At 42.3% G+C, this 7,186-nt stretch overlaps 1 protein-coding gene across 2 annotated transcripts in view; it reads right to left on the bottom strand.

The window, feature by feature from the left end:
• Window positions 1-6,201: 6,201 nt before the first annotated feature.
• Window positions 6,202-7,186, bottom strand: part of hlcs (holocarboxylase synthetase (biotin-(proprionyl-CoA-carboxylase (ATP-hydrolysing)) ligase)) — a 44,596-nt gene continuing 43,611 nt past the window's right edge. For both annotated transcript variants that reach the window (XM_063202927.1, XM_063202928.1), the window contains one exon: window positions 6,202-7,186. This exon is cut by the window's right edge and continues 1,680 nt beyond it. The gene's annotated coding sequence lies outside the window, so the exon portion shown is untranslated.

Below are 7,186 nucleotides of genomic sequence, written 5' to 3'. Positions count from 1 at the left end.
TCAGGCCTATGTAGTCAAGTATGAGACTTGGGCCAAGGTCAAAGAATGCTGTTTCAGATTTAATGGATTCATATATTTTTGCATACGTAGGAGCGGCCATATCTAGCTTCTATCCAGAATCTGCTGTCATGCAGAACAGTAGATTTCGGTCAAGCTGGCTGAACAACATTGATACTTCATACTCAACAGTGAGTTGCATCATAGATAGAAGTTGGCATTTAATAATTTACATTACTTTGTTATCATAGATTTGCATGTTTTTAAATACAGCTAGCTAACACACAGTTCTACATTTAGTTGGCAATAAAACTTCGAATGTCGGTCAAGATCCACATTCATACAGATTACAGTGAATAGGGAGAAGTTGCAAGCAACTGGAAGACTCTCCTTGGATGACACATCTTGAAGCTTCTCACAAGATGTGAAATTGCATATTGTACAACTTACAACAACTTACCGTAGCTCTTTATAGAGCCTCTGAGATTGAAAACATCCCAAAACAGTACCGTACACAAGTAAAGTAAAGAGAGTCTGACGGAAAAATTCAAATAGTTAGTTATACTTCATGGTTACATTATGCAGTTTATAACAACAAAGAAATACACAACTCTGACTTTTAACCCTCAACTCCACTGCAAATAAATGCTATAAACAGGAGATGAGCTGAAACTTTTGCGCTGTCTGTGCCATAATATAACTACATTTTCCTTGGTCATTCATTTTTTTGTCCTTCCCATTGCAGTATAGGCAAGGTGAGTATTTATTCCTGTAAAAATGAGCTTATTTATAATTCAAGACAGTGTCTCATGTATATGGAAAAGCATTCATTTCCCCCCAGTTGAGAACGTATAATGGAACAGTTTGCTTTAAACTGGAATAAATTTGTGAAAAGTCCAAACAAGTTCTTTCACCTCTATGCACACGTTTCATTATTTGTTTGATTAATTGTTTTTGACAATGTCAATACATTTTTCTTGTTTGGCGATTTCAATAGGTCAGGGGTGTCAAACTCAGGTCCGGGGAGCAATTCTGGCCTGGGGAGTCATTTTATTCGGCCCGCGAGATTATTTCACGTGTACATTACTTTTGGACCACATGCACCATAAATGTATACTAGCGTTACAAGATTTAAATATGTCATTTGGTGTGTCGCAGCATGTACAGCCACCTTTTAACTACCATATACCTACTATGATGGAAAAGTGTGTGTGAAATTTAGAGTTTAGTGCATGCACGCACAATTTCAGCCCATTTTTAAAAATAAATATTGAGTTCGGCCAGCCACTCCCTTCCAGATTTTGATTTTTGGCCCTCATTCAATTTGAGATGGACACCCCTGCAATAGGTGAAGGGCTCCAGTAGATGTGAATGTCCAATCAGCCACAAGTACACATCCAGTAATTGCAGACAAAGAAGAGAGTCACCAGAGCATCGTCAGATGTGGAAGTTTAACTGACTAGTTTTGGCACTTGCCCAATAAAACATCTGAAGATGCTCCCGTGACTCTCTTCTTTGTCTACAATTACTACAGTAGTCCTTTCCCGTGGTGCACCAGATGCACCAGTGCAGGAGCGTGGATAATATCTTTCTTCTCTATGTTACACATCCAGTTACTCTTCACCTCAGAATTAAGGACCTATAGACAAGTACCATGAAAGGCACACAATTGATGCTGACACACCCATGACTATGACTTTATTTACACCAAGAAATCTAGAACCCCTAAAAAGTTCCCTCCAGTGATGCTGCTAGTCCGCCCAAACAAACCCTTATAGGAGTCCAACCACTCAAGGCAGAAGATGCTTACGGTATGTTTGCTTACGAAAACAATAAGGAGGCCATTTTCCCTCCAGGAGAAAACAAATTATTCTGAAGGTGAGCCAAGGGGTTCTTCCTCTCTGCGCAAGCAAGCAGTCTCCCCCAGAGGTCCCTTGGGAGGCAAGATTGAGATGTGGTATTATTGAGCCAATATTAAAAAGGATAGATTCCTTGACCCCTCCTCAAGACCTTCCACAGAAATTGTATAATAGGATATTGAGAGAGGCCAGCGGTTATGGATCCGAGGTAAGCTGAGCTATTTGCTTAATGATCTTTCACACCGTGTGCAAGTGGCCCTAGAGGAGTGGGGAGAGTGAGAGGGAGACCCTTCGATTCAATACCTCCACCTCCTCAGCAGCACTTCAAGATGTGTGTGATCTGTTTGTGTGCACCGCACTGCACAGCACACCACTGCCCATGCCCATGCCCATCCCATCCTTCTTTAGCCAACGATTACTCTCAGCAACGCTAAGAAGCTTATTCTTCAACCATAAAATAACATTTCCTAAACCATTTCAGCGATTCTCCTGAAGACATTTTAGGATCTTTTCCACTGCCGGTTTTCTGGTAGGCCTACAGTACATCTCGACACAGCCCGACTCGGCTGCCACTTTTTGCTTTACCATTGAGCTGTGTCGGTCCCAATCGAAAAGCAGAAAGTCACAGTTCAAAACAGCTGTTTCAAAATTAACTGGAACTATATTAATCAGTTTCACTCTAAAGGGTTCTTCATGAAAGTTGAAATATCTTAAAACAGCAAAAAAGCAACTCCATATCAAAACAGACTTAGTACTCCTGTGAAATCCAATGTTGGGAATGAAAAACCAAACTCAGCCATATTCCATGCACAGTTTGAAAACCTGAGAGCCGACCCTTTCGAGTCAATATCAAAACAGACTTAATACTCCTGTGAAATCCAATGTTGAGAATGAAAAACCAAACACAACCATATTCCATACAGTTCCAAAACCTGAGAGCAGGAGTGGGTGGGTGGCTGAGCAGTACAGTACACAGGGCTGAAATGGGAGGGAAATAGGGCCTGGGCACTTTTGGCTTAAAGGGGCCCCTCATAATTAGCAGTGCAGAGCTGACTCACCGGTGGGCCCAGCACCCTTGTGGGCCCCTATTTTTAGAAATGTAAAATAAAAATACTGAAAATAGGGGCCCACGAGGGTGCGAAGCCCACCGGGAAAATGCCCGGTATACCAGATGGCCAGTCCAGCCCAGATAGTAGAGTACAGTAGAGTAGAGATGAATAACTCATGATGAGGTGAGGGCCTTTATGCGGCTCGCAACTTCTGTAGGCATATTTTCACTTCATCTGGCAGAGAGGAGGCCAGGGAGAGCCTAAGCGGCCGAGGTGCCGAGGACAAATGAGGTGTCCTCCAACAGGCTCGGGGATGAGCCAGGGAGAGAGGGAGAGGAGAGGAGAGGAGAGCCGACCGACCGGAGCAGCCCAACGCAGCACAGCAAAGCACAGCGCAGCGCAGGAAATGGACCCTCCGTCTTCACCCGGGGCTCAGCCTTCACATCACACTCAGAGACCCCCTGTCCACCTGCAACACTGCCACCCCCCCACCCAAGGACGCATTACTGCATGGGCCTACCGGGCACAGGCCCAGGGGCCCAAGGGGACCCTGAAGCCCAAGCCTCCTTGCTACAAAGATTTAAAACGTTATTTGTCTATATTTATGTTTTTTAATAATGTGTTAAAACTGCACTTATAACTACCACATTTTCAAATGTTCTCTCAAAAGAAAAAAATGTCTAACATTACAACACTACTCTACATTACTCTCTAACATTAAGCACTACGACACCAAACACACAAAACTTTTGGAACCTTTGGATTCCATGGATGGAGGGGGACTTTCTCGTTGTCTGGCCCAGAGGCTCGTGGAATCATAAATCCATCCCTACCCCCACCTCTCTTTCTTTCTCTCTCTCTCGCACCTCATCACCCTCACATGGGGGGGGGACGACACATCAGGCCGGCAGAGCCCAGCGGGAACGAGGAGGCAGATGGGGCCGGATGAAGGACCACCTGGGCCCTCCCACACCACACCACACCACACCAAACCTACTGGACCTATACTCAACAACATGTTGTTTTTATAACCTTTACAGTGCATATTTAGGCAGAACCTTGGGACAGAATCCCATAGAGATTTTTTTTTACCAATAAATACCCAGAACGATGCAATAGAATACCTTTTTGTAATCTTTAAAAAAAAACTGTTTGAAGAAGACCTGGCCTATAGATTAACAACACGTTATTTTAACCCATACAACCAAACAAAAAGTCATGTAAATCTTTAAAAGAAAGGTAGGTTAATGATATGTGAAGTGGTAAAAGGATCTCTCCAATACACATATTTACTGCAAGTCACTGTATATGTCACTACATGCGTGAAGGCTATGTTGAGAGGGGGTTGGATGATTTAGTGGCATGTGGCACATGCAATTCAAAGTGTGGTCACATGACGCTATTCTTGGTTATGATAGGCTACAAGAACTATGGCCATGTTTTTAAATTCGTCAAACTGTGCCTATACCTATACCTACTTCCGCCAAAGGATTGGCTCCACCACTAGTCTGGCCCTGGTTTTCTGTGGAGCGATGTTGAGCACTAGGATTTGGCCGGCCAACCCTCCCCAGAAAACAGCCAATAAGCGAAGAGACAGGTTGGTGGGGGCGAAAAGGCGAGGACGCTCGTAATGATACCGTAAACGCCTGTTGTTGTTGAGTAGCTGTCGGCGATTTCGGTGACCAATCATTTCAAACCAGAACTGAGTGCAAATGTCCGCTTCCTGCAATCGCGTCAGATCAAACAACCCCCAGACCATTAATACGAAATGGTAGTATTATGGGATGGTCAGAACCAGGCTACCTATACCAAAACTCATTCCTAACCTTGACCTGTCGGTGAACAATGTGTGTCCACCAACCTAAAAACATGTCCAACTGTGTCTAAACCAAAACCCATTCCTAACCCTAACCTGTCAGTGAACAATGTGTGTCCACCAACCTAATAGTTAAAGAGAGAAAAAAACATGCACATCCGTCTCAAAAAGATTGGGTGCAGGACCAGCAAAAATACCATGAAAAACTGAAAGAAAAGTCCCCGACACCATTAGCTCCCGTTGCTCTTTTTTAAATGTCTGATGAAGGGCATGCTGCCCGAAACGTCACATTAAAAAAAGAGCAACGGTAGCTTGGTGTCGCAGACTTTTCTTTCAGTTTTTCATGTCCACCAACCTATAAACATAGCCTTCCTTTGGCATGCCACTTGCATATGCCACATGCCACCAAATCATCTTATCCCCACTGCATTTGTTTTTTTTTTTACTTTCACTAAATCACAGCGACCAATAGAGAGGAGACTGTATTTGCTAGTCAACCAATCAGATAAGACATCTACTGAATTATTTTGCTAAGGAGACACAAAACATAATCCTTGCGTTTTTTTTCATTTATTATTTCATAATAACATGTACAATTTACAACAATTGAGTGAGTTTAATAAATGCTATTCTAAAATTGTTTAACCTAATTCATCCAAAGGTCTATCAGACCTATCTATGCACACATTGCTTTTACACCAAGCCATGAATAACTAATGAACATAAACATAAATAATTCATGAAATGATCAGTCAAACATTTTCTTAACATCAAATTGTCTCTTACACTTTCACCAAAACAAAGACAAAAACAGGTTTAATCCTTTTCACATACAAAACATTAATTTTCATCAGAGCAATACAAATCTGTGACAGTAGTAGACAAAGACAACAAAAATGGTCATTCTCAATTTTGAAGAATAAAAGACTAAAAGAGATGATTTCTATTTAACTGGGAAAGTCAATCCCAGTGATCGCTTTTTGTCGCAAACTGTATGTGATGTCTGTGGCAAAAGGATATTAATTCACATAAGTTAAATCTGATAAATCTGCTGGGGAAAGGAGACTTCATGGTAAAGTCCAACCAGAGATGTTCGTAAGGAAAAGTCACTGCAGATTTTCCACTCATTACAAATGCCACATACTGTATGTTGCACTGTAATGCCAAATGTTGTGTCCATTAAAGGGGTATGCCACTATTTTGGGGCTTTATACAGTTAAAATCGTTGGCCAGGGTTTATAAAGGTGGTAAAGTGTCTTATTTTTCATGTAAGCCGTTGTCTTGCTTTAAGACAAGTTAAAAGAGGGAGCATGTCGCTAAGCTGGTGAAAGTCAATGGATCCGTGTAGCATGCTACAATGCTACACGGATCCATTGACTTTCACTAGCTTAGCGACATATTCCCTCTTTTAACTTGTCTTACAGCAAGACAACGCTTAACATGAAAAATAAGACACTTTACCACCTTTATAAACCCCAGCCAACGATTTTAACTGTATTAAGCCCCAAAATAGTGGCATACCCCATTAACTGTTGGGCCTTGGGTTCATTTTAGGGTCATTTCATCAGTGTCCCATACAAGGGGGAACACTGTGGCCACTGTGACAGTGACCTTTGGAGAAAGTGACATTAGTTGAACGCTTTGGTCAACAACCTGTTTTCCCAGAGCCTAAGTTTATGTGGCAGTGAATGTAGTGTATTTCAAGCATAGTAATATATTTTTTTTTCCTATTTTGTTTCCTTCCTTCACACGCAAGGCAAGTGCACATCACACTCACCCAGTCAGTGGTAGGTGTGTGTCTGTGTGCGTGTGTGTGTGTGTGTGTGTGTGTGTGTGTGTGTGTGTGTGTGTGTGTGTGTGTGTGTGTGTGTGTGTGTGTGTGTGTGTAAAAGAGAGAGAGAGAGAGAGAGAGAGAGAGAGAGAAAGACAGAAAGAGAGAGAAAGAAAGAGAGAGCGAGAGAAAGAAACAGAGAGCAGCGAGAGAAACAAAAGAAAGAAAGAAAGAAAGAAAGAAAGAGAAAGAGAGAGAAAGAGAGAGAGAGAGAGAGAGAGAGAGAGAGAGAGAGAGAAACTGAAGTCAGCCATGATCCATGACAACTAATGTTGCTGTAACATCTCAAGTGTCTGCATAGGAAGCCATTGCAGCCAGGTCCAAATGTGCCTTGCGTCTTGTTGTTGCGTCTGGATTTTATGTGCTCATGAACATTAGCTGGTTCTGAAGATGGCTGGTAAAAGGATGTGGCAGCATTTTAAAGGACAAGTGCACGATTTTGAACATTAAGCCCCATTTCTGAGTTGTTTGCAATGTTTTACCCCGCCCCCCTCACCGTTTATTTCATGTTTGCAGCTCTCTAAATGGTTAAGGTGTTTTTTGAGAATATATTTGGACATGCCCATGGACTGTCACTGTAAAGCCAATTGAGACGGAAGCCAAATAAAGGAGACAGCAGCAAACATAAAAACAG

This window comes from Engraulis encrasicolus, chromosome 7 (assembly GCF_034702125.1).
Source record: "Engraulis encrasicolus isolate BLACKSEA-1 chromosome 7, IST_EnEncr_1.0, whole genome shotgun sequence".
NCBI lineage: Eukaryota > Metazoa > Chordata > Actinopteri > Clupeiformes > Engraulidae > Engraulis > Engraulis encrasicolus.
The sequence above is the reverse complement of the archived record's forward strand: the minus strand, read 5'-3'. Positions and strand labels throughout refer to the sequence as shown.